The sequence below is a fragment of the Hemitrygon akajei genome, chromosome 1, assembly GCF_048418815.1.
Source record: "Hemitrygon akajei chromosome 1, sHemAka1.3, whole genome shotgun sequence".
Taxonomy (NCBI): Eukaryota; Metazoa; Chordata; class Chondrichthyes; order Myliobatiformes; family Dasyatidae; genus Hemitrygon; species Hemitrygon akajei.
The window spans coordinates 103,885,577-103,906,514 of NC_133124.1; the positions used below are offsets into that span (position 1 = coordinate 103,885,577).

Genomic DNA, 20,938 nt, shown 5'->3' on the forward strand with positions numbered 1-20,938 from the left:
TTGGTGAAATGTGAATCCTGCAGTGTCACGAAGCAGCTGTTCCCTTATTATCTTCTTTTATTCGCCCTTCTTATACAGAATAGTCTGAGCTCTTTACTCTATTTCTCCAGCAGCTCCAGGTTTTGATGTAGCAGAATAATTTGTACTGCAGAGCAGTTCATCACCAATCTGGAGATCCTGAGTGGTGCATACCAAAAGGCACCCCTGGAACATGTCGCTGGCTAGTTCATTCACACGTTTAATCATCATGTGAGTGAGCTCACACAATTAGCTTTCTGTGGTTGTATGTCACGAAACAACTTTACACTGGGAGATCCCATTGCAGGTTAGCTTCTCTTCAAATGCTCTACCAAGTCCTAAGGCAGTGGTGAATAACTTATGGCAGCCATGCCCAAGATAGCACATGACAAAAATATTGTTGGCACATGGCATGCAGTGCCACCCCTCAATTCTTTAAACCCCACCCATAGTAAAAAGATGCATAAAGGTAGATATCATAAAGATGCTGTGTCTCCAATTGGCTGGGTGTCAAACAGATGGTTGCACAAGCACACAACATTGCATGATATACTTTGAAATCATTGCAGACCAGGTGTACTCATCAGTATTTGAGTGATAAATGATTGGGCCAGTTGGCAATGACTTCATTCTGCTTCTATTTTTCTTCTGTTCTTTGTGAATAAATAGTGATAATAACAGTAAATACTTAATGTAGTTTAATAGCTGCATGAATATTTATTTTTCAATTGTCTTTTTAAAAGATTAATATTAATAACTTTGAATGGATTTTCTAAAATGATTCATTTGCTTCAATCAGTTGCTGTTACACTTCTATTTACAGTAAAAAAGAAAACACTTAAATAAGCCACCCTTTTTCCTGAAAGAAGCCCATAGTTATTGATACTAATTCATCAATCAATAATAATCTCTACACCAAATTACAAGCGAGAATTTTTTAGAAGATTATCGCCACCCCGTCCTAAGGGATTCTAGAGCTTTGACTGCTGCATGGTGATTAGAAATCTTGCACACACCAACATCAATGTTTCTGTTCCCATCAGCAGCAGGTTGATGTATTTGAATTTTTTGTACAGGTAGTTTTCCTGGGCTAGGTGGATGAGTTAAGAGCCACAGTGTAATTTTGCAGTTCCATAAAATGCTGGTCAGACCTCTGTTGGAATATTTTGTTCATTGCTGGTCACCTCATTAGAGGAAGGATGTTGAAGCTTTAGAGGGGGTACAGAGGAGATTTACCAGGAAGCCACCTGAATAATCATGAACAAAGCAGATGAGTTTGGAGTATGGATCAGTACTTGGAGCTATGATATTGTGGCCATTACAGAGACTTGGATGGTTCAGGGGCAGGAATGGCTACTTAGAGTGCCAGGTTTTAGATGTTTCAGAAAAGACAGGGAGGGAGGCAAAAGAGGTGGGGGTGTGACACTGTTGATCAGAGATAGTGTCATGACTGCAGAAGAGGAAATCATGGAGGGATTGCCTACTGAGTCTCTGTGGTGGAAGTTAGGAACAGGAAGGGGCCAATAACTCTACTGGGTGTTTTTTATAGACCACCCAATAGTAACAGGGACTTTGAGAAGCAGATGAAGAGACACATTCTGGAAAGATGTAATAATAGCAGGGTTGTTGTGGTAGGAGATCTTAATTTCCCAAATATTGATTGGCATCTCCCTAGAGCAAGGGCTTTAGATGGGGTGGAGTTTGTTAGGTGTGTTCAGGAAGGTTTCCTGGCATAATATGTAGTTAAGTCTACAAGAGGAGAGGCTGTACTTGATCTGGTATTGGTAAATTAACCTGGTCTGGTGTCAGGTTTCTCAGTAGGAGAACATTTTGGAGATAGTGATCACAATTCTATCTCCTTTACCATAGCATTGGAGAGGAATAGAAACAGACAAGTTAGGAAAGTGTTTAATTGGAATAAGGGGAAATACGAAGGTATCAGGCAGGAACTTGGAAGCATAAATTGGGAGCAGATGTTCTCAGAGAAATGTATGGCAGAAATGTGGCAAATGTTTAGGGGATATTTGCGTGGCGTTCTGCATAGATACATTCCAATGAGACGGAAAGGATGGTAGTGTACAGGAACTATGGTGTACAAAGGCTGTTGAAAATTTAGTCAAGAAGAAAAGAAAAGCTTAAGAAAGGTTCAAAAAATTAGGTAATGATAGAAGATTATAAAACTGGCAAGAAGGAGCTTAAGAATGAAATTCAGAGAGCCAGAAGGGGCCATGAGAAGGCCTTGGCAAGTAGGATTAAGGAAAACCCCAAGGCATTCTACAAGTATGTGAAGAGCAAGAGGATATGATGTGAGAGAATAGGACCAATCAAATATGATAGTGGAAAAGTGTGTATGGAACAGGAGGAGATAGCAGAGGTACTTAATGAATACTTTGTTTCAGTATTCACTACGGACAGGAATGACTTACAACGGACTGAAAAGCCTGAGCATATAGACATTAAGAAAGAAGATGTGCTGGAGTTTTTGAAAAGTATCAAGTTGGATAAGTCACTGGGACCAGATGAGATGTACCCCAGGCTACTGTGGGAGGTGAGGGAGGAGATTGCTGAGCCTCTTGCAATGATCTTTGTATCATCAGTGGGGACGAGATAGGTTCCGGAGGACTGGAGGGTTGCAGATGTTGTTCCCTTATTCAAGAAAGGGAGTAGAGTTAGCCCAAGAAATTATAGGCCAGTGAGTCTTACTTCAGTGGTTGGTAAGTTGATGGAAAAGATCCTGAGAGGCAGGATTTATGAACATTTGGAGAGGCATAATATGATTAGGAGTAGTCAGCATGGCTGATTGAATTTTTTGAGGATGTGACTAAACACATTGTTAAAGGTGGAACAGTAGATGTAGTGTATATGGATTTCAGCAAGGCATTTGATAAGGTACCTCATGCACGGCTTATTGAGAAAGCAAGGAGGCATGAGATCCAAGAGGACATTGCTTTGTGGATCCTGAAATGGTTTGCCAAAAGAAAGCAAAGAATGGTTGTAATTGGGTCATATTCTGCATGGAGGTCAGTGCCTAGTGGTGTGCCTCAGGGATCTGTTCTGGGACCCCTTCTCTTCATCAATTTATAAATGACCTGGATGAGGAAGTGGAGGTATGGGTTGATAAATTTGCTAATGACACAAAGGTTGGTGGTGTTGTGGATAGTGTGGAGGGCTGTCAGAGGTTACAGCGGGACATCAATAGGATGCAATAGGGTTGAGAAGTGGCAGATGGAGTTCAACTCAGTTAAGTGTGAAGTGGTTCATTTTGGTAGGTCAAATATGATGGCAGAATATAGTATAGTATAGCAAGACTCTTGGCAGTGTGGAGGATCAGAGGGATCTTGGGGTCCAAATCCATAGGACACTCAAAGCTGCTGCGCAGGTTGGCTCTGTAGTTAAGGACACATATGGTGCATTGGCCTTCATCAACGGTGGGATTGAGTTTACGAGTCGAGAGGTAATGTTACAGCTATATAGGACCCTGGTCAGACCCACTTGGAGTACTGTGCTCAGTTCTGGTCACCTCACTATAGGAAGGATGTGGAAACTGTAGAGAGGGTGCAGAGGAGATTTACAAGGATGGTGCCTGGATTAGGGAGCATGGCTTATGAGAATAGGTTGAGTGAACTTTGCCTTTTCTCCTTGGAGCGACGGAGGATGAGAGGTGACCTGATAGGGATGTTCAAGATGATGAGAGGCATTGATCATGTTGATAGGCAGAAGCTTTTTCCCAGGGCTGAAATGGCTAGCACGAGAGGGCACAGTTTTAAGGTGCTTGGAAGTAGGTACAGAGGAGATGTCAGGGGTAAGTTTTGTTACGTGGAGAGTTGTGAGTGCGTGGAATGGGCTGCCGGCGATGGTGGTGGAGGCAGATACAATAGGGTCTTTTAAGAGACTCCTGGATAGGTACATGGAGCTTAGAAAAATAGAGAGCTATGGTAACCCTAGGTAATTTCTAAAGTAAGTACATGTTTGACACAGCATTGTGGGCTGAAGGGCCTGTACTGTGATGTAGGTTTTCTAAGTTTCTGTGTTTTTATTAGAGAGCATGTCTTATGAGGATATGTTGAATGATCTAGGTCTTTTCTCTTTGCAGCAAAGGAGAATGAGAAGTGACTTAATGGAGGTGTACAAGATGATAAGAGGCAAAAATGGAGTGGTTAGCTACACCCTTTTCCCAGGGAAAAATTGCAGATATGAGGAGGCATAATTTTAAGATGGTTGGAAGAAAGTATTGGGGGGATGTCAGTGGTAAGTTTTTTTACACAGAGAGTGTGTGGGTTTGTGGAATAGTTTGCCATGTGTGGTGGGTGTTAGAGGCAGATACATTAAAGACCTTTAAGAATCCCTTAGGTAGTCACTTGGATGATAGAATAAATGGAGGGCTGTGTAGGATAGAAGGGTTAGATTGATCTTGGAGTAGCTTAAAAGGTTGGCACTACATTGTGGGCAGAAGGGCCTGTAATGTGCTGTAATGTTCTATCTTCTATTACATGTTTTGTTGATTGCTCTGTAGAAGCCAGGCAAAACTGCAAATGTTGCATACAGACTGCTCACTCACAGTCATTAGCAGTGACAAATTTGACATAATTGGCAAGCAAACAATTAGTGATTTGTCTTATTGATTTGAGGCGGCTGTCATGAAAATCTTGCATATGCCTGTGGGACAAAGCACTTGAAGGATTGAAATCCAAAAAAAATTGTTAAAGGGTTTAGTGACTGTCACAGCCACTGGTAATATATGGCCACCAGGACCAATTGGTAGCAACTTCTCCACTTGCAGGCTGTTAAATCCTGCTGTATAGGCTATTAGTTTTCAAATTGTTAAGGACGTTTCCTGAAACTCACCAGTGAATTTCATTGCATTGGAAGGGCTTTCTATCAGCCGCTTTGCTATTGCCTTTCTGATGTCCTTACTGATTGTTTCTTTACTGGCAGTACGGCTATAGAATGCTTTTGTTTTGGTTGTCCAGTTAGTTATCTTGCTCATGATTTGAGTTTAATCTAAGGCAGCATTATTGGCCTGCCTCCAAATCTAATTAATTAGACCCATAGGGGAAGAAAGTAATTTATAAAGAGTTATCAATTTAAAACAGTGAACACAAACTTTCTGGAAAGCTGCTAAGAAGCTGTGAGTATAGAATGGGGCATGCCCTGGAAGTTACACTTGACCTCCTTTGAGATGTATATTAAACTTGCATTTTAAATATGTCAAAATAATCTGTAGAATTACTTACTTTCAAGGTGGGTGTTTTGTGGGGTGGGGGGGGGGGGATATAGCAGTGAGCAGAAAGTGATCTCCCTAACTTTTGCAGCCTTTGGTAAGTGGCATTTACTGCAAAACTCTGCCAGCGTTACTTTTCAACTTCTTCAGTTGTCACCGTGGATAAAGTCACTTAGATTTTACCATGTTTCAGGAGGCCTGGGAACTCAGTGAATCCAACATCATTGTAACAATGTATTAAATTTACTCTAACTGAGTGGGCAAATGGAAATTGACAGCCCAACTCTCCCAAGGGAGTTGTGTAGAGAGTTGAACATATTCCCACCAAATGTAGATGGTGGCTGCTTGGAGCCAATTTCCTAACACAATGTTATTTATGCCTGTGTGAACCCCTCAGCTCCACTCAAACTCATTTCTCCTTCCAGAATACAAACCAGTTCATAATATAGGAAGAGACTATTCGATCCTCCATGTATATTCTATCATTCCAACAGATCATGCTGATCTGCAAGGCAACTCTCTTTAGTAACATAACTCTATAACTTGAATGTGATTAATAAAAATAACTGTCAGTGTCAGGTTGAATAAATCACTTGTAAAGTTGGCAACATCTTTTTGGGAAGCATTTTCAGGTCTCCACCACTCATTGAGCAAAGAAGTGTTTCAGATATCAAGTGTTGCAAAATGCTGCAAAGGTTTTGACTTTAACCATATAACCATATAACCATATAACAATCACAGCACGGAAACAGGCCATTCCGGCCCTCCTAGTCCGTGCCGAACTCTTAATCTCACCTAGTCCCACCTACCCGCACTCAGCCCATAACCCTCCACTCCTTTCCTATCCATATACCTATCCAATTTTACCTTAAATGACACAACTGAACTGGCCTCTACTACTTCTACAGGAAGCTCATTCCACACAGCTATCACTCTCTGAGTAAAGAAATACCCCCTCGTGTTTCCCTTAAACTTTTGCCCCCTAACTCTCAAATCATGTCCTCTCGTTTGAATCTCCCCTACTCTCAATGGAAACAGCCTATTCACGTCAACTCTATCTATCCCTCTCAACATTTTAAATACCTCGATCAAATCCCCCCTCAACCTTCTACGCTCCAATGAATAGAGACCTAACTTGTTCAACCTTTCTCTGTAACTTAAGTGCTGAAACCCAGGTAACATCCTAGTAAATCGTCTCTGCACTCTCTCTAATTTATTGATATCTTTCCTATAATTCGGTGACCAGAACTGTACACAATATTCCAAATTTGGCCTTACCAATGCCTTGTACAATTTTAACATTACATCCCAACTTCTGTACTCAATGCTCTGATTTATAAAGGCCAGCGTTCCAAAAGCCTTCTTCACCACCCTATCTACATGAGACTCCACCTTCAGGGAACTATGCACTGTTATTCCTAGATCTCTCTGTTCCACTGCATTCCTCAATGCCCTACCATTTACCCTGTATGTTCTATTTGGATTATTCCTGCCAAAATGTAGAACCTCACACTTCTCAGCATTAAACTCCATCTGCCAACGTTCAGCCCATTCTTCTAACCGGCATAAATCTCCCTGCAAGCTTTGAAAACCCACCTCATTATCCACAACACCTCCTACCTTAGTATCATCAGCATACTTACTAATCCAATTTACCACCCCATCATCCAGATCATTTATGTATATTACAAACAACATTGGGCCCAAAACAGATCCCTGAGGCACCCCGCTAGTCACCGGCCTCCATCCCGATAAACAATTATCCACCACTACTCTCTGGCATCTCCCATCTAGCCACTGTTGAATCCATTTTATTACTCCAGCATTAATACCTAACGACTGAACCTTCTTAACTAACCTTCCATGTGGAACTTTGTCAAAGGCCTTGCTGAAGTCCATATAGACTACATCCACTGCCTTACCCTCGTCAACATTCCTCGTAACTACTTCAAAAAATTCAATAAGGTTTGTCAAACATGACCTTCCACGCACAAATCCATGCTGGCTACTCCTAATCAGATCCTGTCTATCCAGATAATTATAAATACTATCTCTAAGAATACTTTCCATTAATTTACCCACCACTGATGTCAAACTGACAGGTCTATAATTGCCAGGCTTACTTCTAGAACCCTTTTTAAACAATGGAACCACATGAGCAATACGCCAATCCTCCGGCACAATCCCTGTTTCTAATGACATCTGAAAGATCTCCGTCAGAGCTCCTGCTATCTCTACACAAACTTCCCTCAAGGTCCTGGGGAATATCCGGTCAGGACCCGGAGATTTATCCACTTTTAAATTTCTTAAAAGCGCCAGTACTTCCACCTCTTTAATTGTCATAGGTTCCATAACTTCCTTACTTGTTTCCCACACCTTACACCATTCAATATCCTTCTCCTTAGTGAATACCGAAGAGAAGAAATCGTTCAAAATCTCTCCCATCTCCCTCGGCTCCACACATAGCTGACCACCCTGATTCTCTAAGGGACCAATTTTATCCCTCACTACCCTCTTGCTTTTAATATAACTGTAGAAGCCTTTCGGATTTACTTCCACCTTATTTGCCAAACCAAACTCGTAACTTCTTTTAGCTTTTCTAATCTCTTTCTTAAGTTTCCTTTTACATTCTTTATATTCCTCGAGCAATTCCTTTACTCCATGCTGCCTATATCTATTGTAGACATCCCTCTTTTTTTGAACCAAGTTTCTAATATCCCTTGAAAACCATGGCGCTTTCAAACCTTTAACCTTTCCTTTCAACCGAACAGGAACATAAAGATTCTGTACCCTCATAATTTCACCCTTAAATGACCTCCATTTCTCTATTACATCCTTCCCATAAAACAACTTGACCCATTCCACTCTCTCTAAATCCCTGCGCATCTCCTCAAAGTTAGCCTTTCTCCAATCAAAAATCTCAACTCTAGGTCCAGTCCTGTCCTTCTCCATAATTATATTGAAGCTAATGCTATTGTGATCACTGGACCCGAAGTGCTCCCCAACACATACATCTGTCAGCTGACCTATCGCATTCCCTAACAGGAGATCCAACACTGCCCCATCTCTAGTCGGTACTTCTATGTATTGTTGCAAAAAGCTATCCTGCACACATTTCACAAACTCTAAACCATCCAGCCCTTTTACAGAATGAGCTTCCCAATCTATGTGTGGAAAATTAAAATCTCCCACAATCACCACCTTGTGTTTACTACAAATATCTGCTATCTCCTTACAAACTTTAAAGTTTGCCCTCTTCTGCAAAAAAATCAAGAGTTTCTTCTCAGGTGGAGTTTAGAGGAGTCCAGTCATTGTTAACATCATGCAGCTTCTATTGATTGGGGATTGTCAGGCTGAAGTTCAGTTTGAGATGAGTCAGTTATCATGGTTCTTAAGATTGCCTGCACTGGTTTCCTTAATGCAGGATTTCTCTCTGTTTAAAGATCAAATTGATGGAGAGAAAGAGGATTAGGAAGTGGTCAGTTCATTAGTCAAGCATGCATGTGATGTGGACATTCTTGAGGGCTCTTGCGTGGACAATGATATAATCTAACTGATACTAATGCCCGAACAGTGGATATTGCTGTGGAATCCCCAACAAAAGGGGATGTTGGTTATGACAAACCCATGCTCCAAACCCTTTGTCAGGAGGAGAATCATTTCAGTTGCCTTTCCTTAGTCATGCCATTCCACATTCATCCTAACCTAGACATTGAAATCTGCCAGGATGCTCACTTTATCTCATTTTCAGAAGGAGGCTTAGGCTTTTTCAAGGCCAGAGTAGCAGCTAGTATTGAGGCACACGTGCTAATTATTTTAATGTGCTATTTCTACATTGCAGTGACCCTCTCGGAGGGTCCTGGAACATTTACCTGTCCCACAAGATGAATTGGTGAAATGCCTAACAAACCCATCCTATGACAATGACATTTGGTTCCTACTTGGCTCTACCAGAGGAAAGTATACCCATCATATTGTTATTTGAGCTGGCCATAATCTGCCCACCATTGCTCACTAAAGACATCAATGTCAACATCCAAGCACTGATCCATCAGGCAACATTAGCTGAAAGATGCACTTAAGGAACTTAACATGCAATACTTTGAGGAGTGTATGTTATCTATACATTATTTATTTCAATATGAGAGGTTGATTGCACTTCACTTCACAGACCTGCAAGACCATAGTGTTGGTCCAATGGCAAGTTGTTGCAACTTAACTGAAGACCTGGGCGGTTTAAATGGATGATGTGAAGAGGTTGTTTCTGCTTATGAGAATCTGACAGTAGGGGGTCACAGTTTAATAATAATGAATTCCACATTTCAGACAGCAATAAGATGGAGCTGATCATTTTCTTCAAGACAGTACTTTCTTCTTCAAACCTTCATGGAAGTAGTCTTTGAATATGTTTAAGGCAGATGTAGTTAGATTCTTCATAAAGAAAGTGGGTGAAAGTCTACTGTCCTTGTGGTAGGTGGGAATCTGGAGCTGAGGTTAATTTCAGGTTAGCCATGACCTTATTTAATGGTAGCCTCTTACTGTTCCTAATTCATCTTCTTCTATATTCAGATAACTTCGCATTAATTTTTACTCAGTGTTATGTGAATTGAAACTATAAGAATTTAAAAATGAGTTAATATGTGTTTTACTCCCCACACTGAACTGGGCTCTAAAAAAGTCACAAATGGCACCCAACTGGAAGGAGGCGATAGTCTCAGCTATACCAAAAGAAGGCAAGGATAAAATGGAATGTGGGTCATTTAGACCAATATCTGTTCCTAATGTGGATTATAGATTATTTACCTCCATCATGGCCAAACAATTAGAAGAGTTCTTACCCACACTGATATATAATGATCAGACAGGTTTTATACAACAACGCCAAACACAAGACAATATACGAAGGACGCTTCACAGTATGGATCATATACAAAAAAAAATTGAAGCAATAGTGATAAGCATGGACGCTGAAAAGGCATTTGATTCGGTTAATTGGAATTTTCTTTACAGAGTTTTACATAGATTTGGTTTACATGACAGAATTATTAAAACTATACAGGCACTATATGACAACCCTACTGCTAGGATTAAAATCAATGGATATTTATCAAATAGTTTTACCCTAGAAAGGGGCACGAGACAGGGCTGTGCACGTTCACTGCTACTCTTCGCATTATATCTGGAATCATTAGCTCAATACATCAGACAAAATGAAGATATCACGGGAATTACTATTAAAGGGTCAGAGCATAAATTGGCCTGTTAGGCGGATGACATTTTTATCTATCTAGGGCAAGCAACATACTCATCTCCACTTATTATTTATCTGTGGTATACACTTATAGAAAAGAGGAAAGAAAGAACAAGCAAAAGGAGAAAACTATGTAAAAGTAGGGAGTGATTTTTTTTACAACGTATTCATTGATTTGTGAGAATAAAATCAGGCCTATGAGGTATTATGTAATTAAACCATTTTTCCCAAGTTGAATCAAATTGTTCCAACTTATGATTAACTAATGCTGTTATCTTCTCTATTTTGTAAATGTCCACTATAATTTCCATCCATGCATTTAAAGTTGGGCTCTCCTGTGATAGCCATTTCCTGGTAAGTTTTTTTACCAGCCACCAACAGTATATTCATTAAATATTAGTATCTGAAATACATCTTACGGAAATGTTTGATGATGAACTTCAATAAAAAAAATAAATTACAAATAAAGAAACTATTGGCAAACAAGGCCATTATCAGAGTTGGTGTGACATATACACATGATGTTAACCTCACATCCAGTGAAGTCTTCAAAAGATCAATGGGAAGTAATAGTAGAGTCCATGGAGTCAACAGACAGCAGTGACCCTAGCCTCCTAAATCTTTGAGAGCTGGATACCTCAATGCACCCAATGGTACCGTGAACATGATCTCCACAAAATTCTCAAACTGAGCTGGTAGCTAAGTGAACCAGTGTCCTGTCTCCAGCCAACATCCTCAGTTACATTCAGTGAGCTCTGATAGGCAGGTCACAGTGTTTGTTTCCCTGGAAACTGGACGCTAAAAACAATCACTCCACAAGATCATTGGGTGGACAGAAGAAACATTTCAAGGACACACTCCAAAACTCGGTAAAGTAAGTGTAACTTCCCAACCAGCTTGTGGAATCTCTGTTCAATGACCCCTTAAAAAGGAGAAGGAACATACAGAATAATATTAAGTATTTAATGTACCCTTAGGAGTGTAAAGGAGCCCAGCATAGAAGAGAAGAGATGCACACCATTTTCAAAACTACCTATCCATTGCCTCCTGCTCCATCCTGGCAGTGTCTGTGGATTCCATGTTTGCCCCATTAGTCACTTCAAGAGAAACCACAGAACTGGAGCAGAAGCACGTGATCCTCACCCCAAGGGACAGCTGAAGCAGAAGTAGTACTTCACAGCCCATCACAAAGGATGGTAGAATTAGTCTCAACATGAAAATGATTTCCTCTGACAGACATTATAGAGAGTTTTTAATAATTTGCTTGGGATTTGAATCAACCCAAGGATATGTTAGAACTTGTCCCAACTGTAGTCAAGGAAGACCCTGAAGCATAGAGATTAAAAAAAACTTTATCATAATCTTGGAGTACTTTTTGGATTCTATTTCATAGAGCAATGCAGCACAGAAACTGCTCACCATGTCCGTGCAAACTACCAGTACCTATTTATTCTAATCCTATACCATGGCTATTTTTATTTACTCAACTTTCCCTTCCCCCAAAATGAACCATTCACCTACACAATTGGAGCAATTTGCTGCAGCCAATTAATCTACAAGCCTGCATGGCCTTCTCAACAACCCATCAATTTCTATATGGCAATTTTGAGGAACTATGGGCTTGGACCACAAGATTCTTCTGTTTCTCCACTCCTCCAAAAAGCCTCTCATTAACCATGTATTCTGCCTTCAGGTTTGAAGCTCCAAAGTGTACCACTTCCCACTTTTCCAGACTGAACTCCATCTGCCATTTCTCAGTCCAGCTCTGTATCCTGTCCATGTCCCATTTCAACCTATGACAACCTTCTACACTATCCACAGCAACTTTTATGTAATCTGCAAACTTACTAACTCACTTACTCATCCAAGTCATTTAGGAAAACCACAGATAGCAGGGATCCCAGAACAGATCCCTGCAAAACAGCACTCATTACCAATCTCTGGGCAGAATATGCTCCACCCTCCTGTGGGCAAGCCATTTTCAAATCCACCACCTTGGACTTCTGCAGCCTTTAGGTGAAAAGACTCTCTACAATTATGTTTCACTGTAAGCTCCACGATTTACACGCTGCAATTGTCAATAAACATCAGTGAGCTTCTAGGTCAAAGTTCAAAATAAGTTTATTATCAAAGTACATATATGTCACCATATACTACAGTGAGATTCATTTTCTTGTAGAGATTCACAATAAATACTGAGAAACACAATCAAATCAATAAAAAGCTACACATCAAATATTTTGTAGTTTGGAAACCTGAGGGTCATGATCTTCCCATGTACCTGTTCATGTTGCATTTCTTAATCTTGTAGTTCACAGGAATGAGGGTAGCCCAAACAGGCAACTGCAGTGCATTTTGTAGCTGATGTACACTGTAGCCAATCTATTCTGCTGTAATGTTTAGGGTGGTGTTTGAGGTTCCAGTCATATGGGCTGGTTTGCTTGGAATAGTGTCACATTTCATTGAGCCACGTCAAGGCAACAAGACATTATTTTGCCTTACTTTATCCTTGTAGATCATTTTGGAGTGAGGGGAGCTGGGTCACTGACAAGTATTGTTTAGCAATGTTATCATTGAATACACAAGTGCTCATTATCAGCAAGAAAATGGGGCATGAACTTTTCATAGATAGTAAAGAACGTGGATATCACTATAGTTCTTTGCTTTGTAGCCAATAAACCTTTCCACACCCCCAAATAAACATATGCCCCATAATGTTCTTAGAATATTGACACTCATTAATATATATATTGATAAACACATCAAAATGTTTAAATCCCTAAAAAGGTATGATAGTTCTGACAATCTACTTCCATTGAATGTATTGTAATTTACATGTAATTTAACTCTCAAGTACAGAAATGTAATTAAAGACCACTGTTTATTAGATATTGCACAGCAGGAAGGCACTTGATAAACAATGAGCTGAACACTTCAGCATCATATTTGACAGACACATATTTAAATAAACTGAAAAAAAATCAGAATGACGCCTGGAGCTGACCTTACAAGTGAGTAGATCCAGGAATAGCATATAACAAAGCCTGGGTGTATTAAGGTTAGAAAGTTGTTACTTGGCACCTTTCTGTTATGGCCAAATGTCGCTCAGAACTTGTTACTTGCAAGCATGGACTGCTTAACATGGAACAGCTGAAAGTGCTGCAAGAATCATCATTTAAACAATGATACAATGGCAGCAGCATACAATAGAATTTTATAAACTGTCACATCAACAGTGGAGATGTAGTCAGAAACGCTTGTCAGAAATTACAGCATAGAATTATAGTGGCTAGCATGGACATGATGGGCCAAATGGTCTATTTCTTTACCTTCTGCGCTGAATAAAGTGGCCACTGAGTATATTTCTGTATGTATGTGGTCTTCTGCTGCTGTAACCCATCCACTTCAAGGTTCAATGTATTGTGCATTCAGAGATGTTCTTCTGCACACCACTGTTGTGATACATGGTTATATTTGAGTTACAATTGCCATCCTGTCAGCTTGAACCACACTGGCCAGTTTCCTCTGATCTCACATTAACAAGGAATTTTCATCCACAGAACTGCCACTCACTTGATGTTTTTCTTTGTTTTTCGCACCCTTCTCTGTGAAGTCTAGAGAGGGTTGTGCATGAATATCCTGAGAGATCAGCAGTTTCTGAGATACTCAAAACACTCCATTTGGCACCAACAATCATTCTATGATCAAAATCGCTTAGATCACATTTTTTCCCCATTCTGAAATTTGGTCTGAGCAACAACTTGACCGTGTTTACATGCCTTTATTCGTTGTATTTTTGCCACATGATTGGCCTATTAGATATTTGCATTAATGAGCAGCTGTACTTACTAAAGTGGCTGCTGAGTGTGCGTCTATTTGACTGACTGGCTAGAAAATGGTGACCATGGTAACCATTATGCCAGTAGAACAAATGGTGAAAGTGCCTTGTAAATTTAAAATCACCTGACTCATTGCAAGATTGTTCCTATTTGCCGATCCCATTAGAATGGTTAGTACGGTAAATGTAAATGTGATTTTAGAGTAATTTCAGAATTTGAAGTTAACATTGAAATTACATGAGTAATTGAGTATATCTTTTGTATGTCCTTAACACTTTTCTATCTGAGTCTGAGTTGTAGTACCTAGTCCAGTCCAGAGACTGATATTAAGTAAGGATTGATATTCCAGCATGTTTTGTAACCTGTGTTACAATATTACTTTTTTAGATGATCTGGAAATTCATCATCTAGTATATTCAAAAAGCACATCCCCTGCAGCTTAATGCCACGTATTACATGTTTCCACAGTTTCTGTCATTTTAACATAAGTGATTTCATTTTGAAAATATGTGTACATCATTTCACTAAAGAATGACAATGACAACATAATCAGTTGGCAGAAAAGAGCAACAGAGCTGTTAATATACTTCACGATGCTGGACCAATTTCTGTCAGGTAGCAGCTTAACAAGCCCAGTGATAACAAGATCACAGCAACAGAGGGCACAACACTTTTAATATCTGTCTGTCTTTGTGCTGGATAAATGAGTTGTTCTATTTTTCAGTCACTTGCTCTTTTTCTCACTCTCATGCATGCTTACATTAAAATCCACAGTTCATATTCCTGTCCATTTATTCAATTAATTGGTATCTCTTTGTAATTCAATTCTTTCATTTACACTATTGAAAACACCACTTATGTTACTGTTACTGACAAGTATGCTGATCATGTCTTCCTATCTCATCACCTTGGTCATTTCTAAAAATCACAAAGGGAAAATAGGAGAGAAACAGAAGAAAGATGCAAACTGGGGCTTAATTAGGGAATTCCTAAGGGGAAAAAATAAGCTTGATGGGCTAGTGATGTGTAGCCTCAACTGTAGCGAGAACTAGGCCTCGAGCCACGGGCCTGCCTGCTGCTGCAGACCAGATGAGAGATGCAGAAGTGCTACGGTGTGATTGAACGCAGCTGGGGCCTAGCCTCGGCCATCAGTGCTGCACTCACAGTGTCAGGGTTGCTCAGGGTCTTAGACGATATATGTTTTTTTTGAGTGAATATGCTTCTTTGCTCAATATTTTGAATTACACGTATGTTACTCACTATTCTTGAATGTTTGCTTGCTATTTTAAATATCTTGCACGTTGGCCGCAGAGAAATGCTGTCTCATTCAGCTGTATCTATAAATGGTTTCAGTGATAATTAAAATTGACTTGGCTTGATTGGTTTTGAAAGAGGTAGCTGAACAGATAATCTAAGTGCAAGAAACACTGTAAATTCTTCACTCTTTTAATAATGTATACAAGCAAGCATTATACACACAGACATACATACACAAATGTAAATATGCAAATACAAATATGCATGTAGGTAGTTCTGTAGTTATAAAAGAGTGTCACAAGGTATCTGTATCTGAGCAAATATATTAAACTAATAACCACACAACTAACATATTTCTGATTATTTGTACTTAACACAACTTCATAAATATTCTTATTTGAAGTAATTCATAATTTTATGAATTTGGACATTCAACTTTGACATTGTCTGACAGAGGCTGAGAGAAACAGATGCATTTAGACTCTATTGTATGTGTTTGCTAGTCCATAATAAAGGTGTACATTTACTAAACAAAAGCACAAGGAAATCGGAGTAGGAATAGGGCAACTGTCCCTTCAAGCCTGCCCCCACTGAGGCTGGCCTGCACAGGCTTTATTAACCTAAATTTCACAGCCTTTCAAAAATGTATCTACTTTAAGTACCACCAGTGATCTAGTCTCCAGAATCCCCTAAGGGAGAGAATTTCAGAGATTCATCTCCATACTGTGATATTTGATGTTGACCTGATAGCCTGCCTATGATGCCTCTGCACCGTAATGTCTAATTATTCAATGAATTGAGTTCCAAAGTTGTAACCCCCCCCCCAGATGTTTTTGTAAAGTGAAAGTAGCAGCTACGAAAAAGTCTAACATCCATCTACTTCAATTAATAAAATGATGGCTGAAGTTACTGCTTCCAAAGGGATTTGCAGATTACAATAGAAAATCCAACCAGCCTGCTCAGACTTGCAGAAAAACAGCCTTCTATTTCAGGATCCATTAATGTTCAGCTAGTACTTGCATGCTTATCATGTGAGCCCAGTCAATTTATTTTAGTTTAAGACTCCATTGAAACATTTACTTTAGATGTTAAAACAATGTTGATTATTATTTTACCCACAATGGAAGTAAGATAATTGGGCTAGTGTCCATTTTGGCATTCTTTTTAAAAACAAACACTTGACTCAGAGGATATTCACTTTTGCATAATATTTATCAGGGCCTCACTAAACTTCCTCCTTTGTCTTGCTCAAGCCTCAGATACGAATCTTCCTTCCCATTGAGCCAGATATGGTTTTAGTCTTTTACGTTTCTTAGTCTTCCAGCTTATCAAGTGAAATGATTAATTCAATCAAACTAAGAATAGGTATGGCCCTTGTAGGAGAGTTTTAAATCGGAGTTACAAGGATGTTAAGGGGGAACTAAAAAGAGTTAATTGGAAGAACCTTCTGTCCTGGTGTATCCACATCAAACATGTAGAGGGTGTTTAAAGATCAATTGCACAGAGTACAGGAAAGGTGTGTTCCTGTTAGAAGGGATGGAAAGATAAGAGAACCTTGGATGTCCAGAGAGGTGAGGAATTTAGTCAAGGTGAAAAAGGAAAAGTACGTAAAGCTTCAGAAGTTAGGATCAAACGAAACGCATGAAGAGCATAACAAAGCTAGAAAAGAACAAAAGAAGGGAATTAGGAAAGCCAGGAAGAGTCACGAAAAGTCCTTGGCAAGTAGGATTAAGGGAAGTCCCAACGCTTCCCTTACATACATCAAGAGCAATACCAGGTAGAGGGTGGTGGTCCCACCCTCAGGGATAAAGGGGGGAAGATTTGCTTGGATGTGGAGAATATGAGTGAGGTACTTAATGAGAATTTTGCTTCAGTATTTACCAAGAAAAGGGATATGGATTACAAGGAGATCAGTGTTGAATGTATAAATTCATTCGGGCATTTAGAGATCAAGGAGGAAGAAGTGTTGGGCCTCCTTATGAGTATTAAGGTGGATAAGTCCCCAGGTCCTGATGGGTTTTACATCAGGTTATTGAAGGAGGAAAAAAACAAGATTGCTGGGCCTTCAACCAGCATCTTCATGTCCTCTTTAGCCACAGGCATGGTCTTAGAGGACTGGCAAGTGGCTAATGTTGTACCTCTATTTAAGAAGGGAACAAAGGAAAATCATGAGAACTATAGACCACTGAGTCTTGCATTAGTTGTAGGCAAATTGCTGGAGACACTTCTTAGGTATAGGATATATGAGCACTTGGAAACCCATGGCCTAATTAGAGAGAGCCAGCATGGATTTGTGAGGAGCAGGTCATGTCTTACCAACTTGATGGAGTTTTTTGACTAGGCGACAAGAGAGATCAATGGGGATAGGGCAGTGAATGTTGTCCACATGGATTTTAGTAAACTGTTTGACAAAGTCCCTCATGGGAGGCTAATCCAGAAGATTAAGCTGCATGGGGTCCACAGTGAGTTCACTGTTTGGAATCAGAAATGAGTTGCACATAGAAGACAGCAGGTTGTGGTAGAAGGGACTTATTTGAGCAGGAGGTCTGTAAGTATTGGTGTTCCTCTTGGTTTTGTGCTGGGAACTCTGCCATTTATGATGTATGTAAGCGACCTGGATGAAAATGTAGAATCTGAGGTAGTAAGTTTGCGAATAATACCAAGATTGGTGGAGCTGTGGGTAGTGTAGGAGACTGGCAAACGATACAGGGTGATGAACATATTCAGATATGGACAGAGCAGAGGCAGATGCAACTTAACCCAGATAAATATGAGGTTTTGTACCTTGGAAGGCAAATGCAAGGAGTCAGTACACTGTTAAGTGTTACTGAGCAGAGAAATCTTGGGATCCAGTTTCATTGCTCCTTGAAAGCGGCTACACAGTTTGATAAGGTGTTAAGAAGGCTTATGGGATGCTTGGTTTTATTAGTTGAGGCATTGAGTTCGAAAGTCAGGAGGTTATATTATGAAGCTCTGGTTAGGCCACATATGGAGTATTCCATACAGTTCTGGTCACTCCACGACAGGAAGAATGTTGAGGTTTACCAGGATGCTGTCTGGTTTAGAGGGCATGTGGTATCATGAATGGCTGGATAAACTTTGGCTGTTTTCTCTGGAACGGTGGAGGCTGACGGGAGATCTGACAGAGGTTTATAAGATTATGAGAGGCATAGATAGGTAAAAGAGGAGTATCTGTTTCCTAGGGTTGAAATGAGTAATACGCATTGAAAGAGAATGATCAAGGCAGATGTGAGGGGTAAGTTCTTTTACTCAGAGTGGAGGATGCCTGCAATGTGCTGCCTGCTATGGTGGTACAGGCAAATACATTAGAGGCTTTTAAGAGACGTTTGGGTAGGCACATGGATGTAAGGAAGATGGAGGGATTATGGACATTGTGTAGGTTGGAGGGATTTGTGTTTGGGTGTTTTTGATTTGCCTTTTGGCTGTTTTGGCACAACATTGTGTGCCAAATGGCCTGTTCCTGTGCTGTACTGTTCTATTTATCTTTATATGGGGCTTTTTCCTTATGTCTTGTCTTGTGAGTACTTGGAGAGTTGGTAGTTCTCAGTAATCACTCAGAGCTACCATCTGAATAATCAGGTGGTGTTCCCCTTGCTGAAGTAATCTTTTGCAGTAATGCTTAGCCTCAGTTCCAATTGTTGTCTTGGACTGTGCTTGGCATGATTTAAAATGTTTCTTGAGTTGCTTATATTTACTCTCGGTGACTACTTTATTAGGTACCTCCTGTAACTAATAAAGTGGCCATTGAGTGTATGTCTGTGGTCTTTTGCTGCAGTAGCCGATTCACTTCGATGTTCAACACGTGCATTCAGAGATGCTCTTTTCCAGACCACTGTTGTAACAGAATTGCCGCTCACTGGATTTTTTTTCTCTCACACTATTCTCTGTAAACTCTAGAGGCTAGTGTGCGTGAAAATTCCAGGAAATCAGCAGTTTCTGAGACAGTCAAACCACCCCCGTCTGGCACCAACAATCAGTTTATGGTCAAAATCACTTAGTTCACATTTGTTCTCCATTATGATGTTTGGTCTGAACAATAAATGAGTCTCTTGATTATGTCTGCGTGCCTTTGATTTGTTGCCATGTGATTGGCTGATTAGATATTTACATTAACATGCAGGTGTACCAGTATACGAATAATGTGGCCACAGAGTGTATAGCAATGCATACCTTCACCTTCTTGTAGAATTTCTACAGGTCATGTTTGTCTAGATGAACTTATAATTCATCTAGACAAGGGACTGTGTTTCTTTTGCAGAATTAACATTACATCTTGAAAGGTATTTCAGTTGCCTTCCATTGAAATGGTGTTACAATCTTCAAATATTTAGTTTTGGTTGGTTCTTTATCTAATCTTTTAAATTTATATCTCTAGGGCCTGGTCTTGAATATTTTATATTCACATGTTCTGTTAAACATTTTCATTGTGTGATCACTGTTCATTTAGGTGTTATATTTAATAAGGTCAGTAGAGCCAGTAAATGTCCTTGTTTAAAAAAATGGAAATGAGCCCATCATTGTATAATCAATTTAAACAATGCAATTCTAACACACACGGAAGGAACGGATCAAGAAGATGCCTGCCAGCAACTTTAAAGAGAAACTTGATAGACAAAGAATGCCAGTATTGCTAGAAACATCAACATCCAGAAAATGGATAAATGTAGAAATAAACATAGTTGGTGATACATAGAAGAGACTCTGGCAGAGGTCAGGGCAAAGTATAGCAAAAACCAGACAGTAGACAGCTAAGATGAAGTGGAGGACTTGGACTGAGTAAATGCAGTACTAAAGTTGAATAATTTGGCTCACGTAATGAGAATTCAACAGAAGAAAAAAGTAATTTGAGAAGGAATCTAGTCCAGCAAATTAAGTTTAAGTGCTGTTTGTACTTTTTCTTGACGTTTTACTGACCTCTATCCATTTTAATCACATTTACTGCCAATGAATTAGCCCCATTTTAGCTTGGAAAGTGCAAGGCCCAGTTGCTGAATGGCACAAAACAGACTTGCTCCAGTAATGCGCAGGAATCTGCTGGCTTTGTTCCTCAGTAGGCAACCTCCAGTGTAGGGAGCCAGGCTCTGGCAAGACTATTCAGCACACCTGCACTTGAAGCCTTTGCATGAGTGAGATCCCAGGAACAAACAGGGTCTCTGTCTGATTCTGGGACAAGGGTGATAGGAGAGAGGTGAAAGTGCTTTTATTTATGTGCTTTATTTTATGGCCCCTATCACACAGAATAACACCTAATATTTGTCCACCTGCTAAGTGTGAGCTGTCTATGTTCATTCAGTGAGCGAAATCATCATTATTCTTTATCCTGACCCAACT

The 20,938-nt window shown here is 39.9% G+C and overlaps 1 protein-coding gene across 3 annotated transcripts in view; it reads left to right on the forward strand.

Annotated features, from left to right (window-relative positions):
• LOC140729184 (corticotropin-releasing factor receptor 2) overlaps positions 1–20,938 on the forward strand; it is a 233,146-nt gene that overhangs the window by 166,338 nt on the left and 45,870 nt on the right. The window lies entirely within an intron of this gene.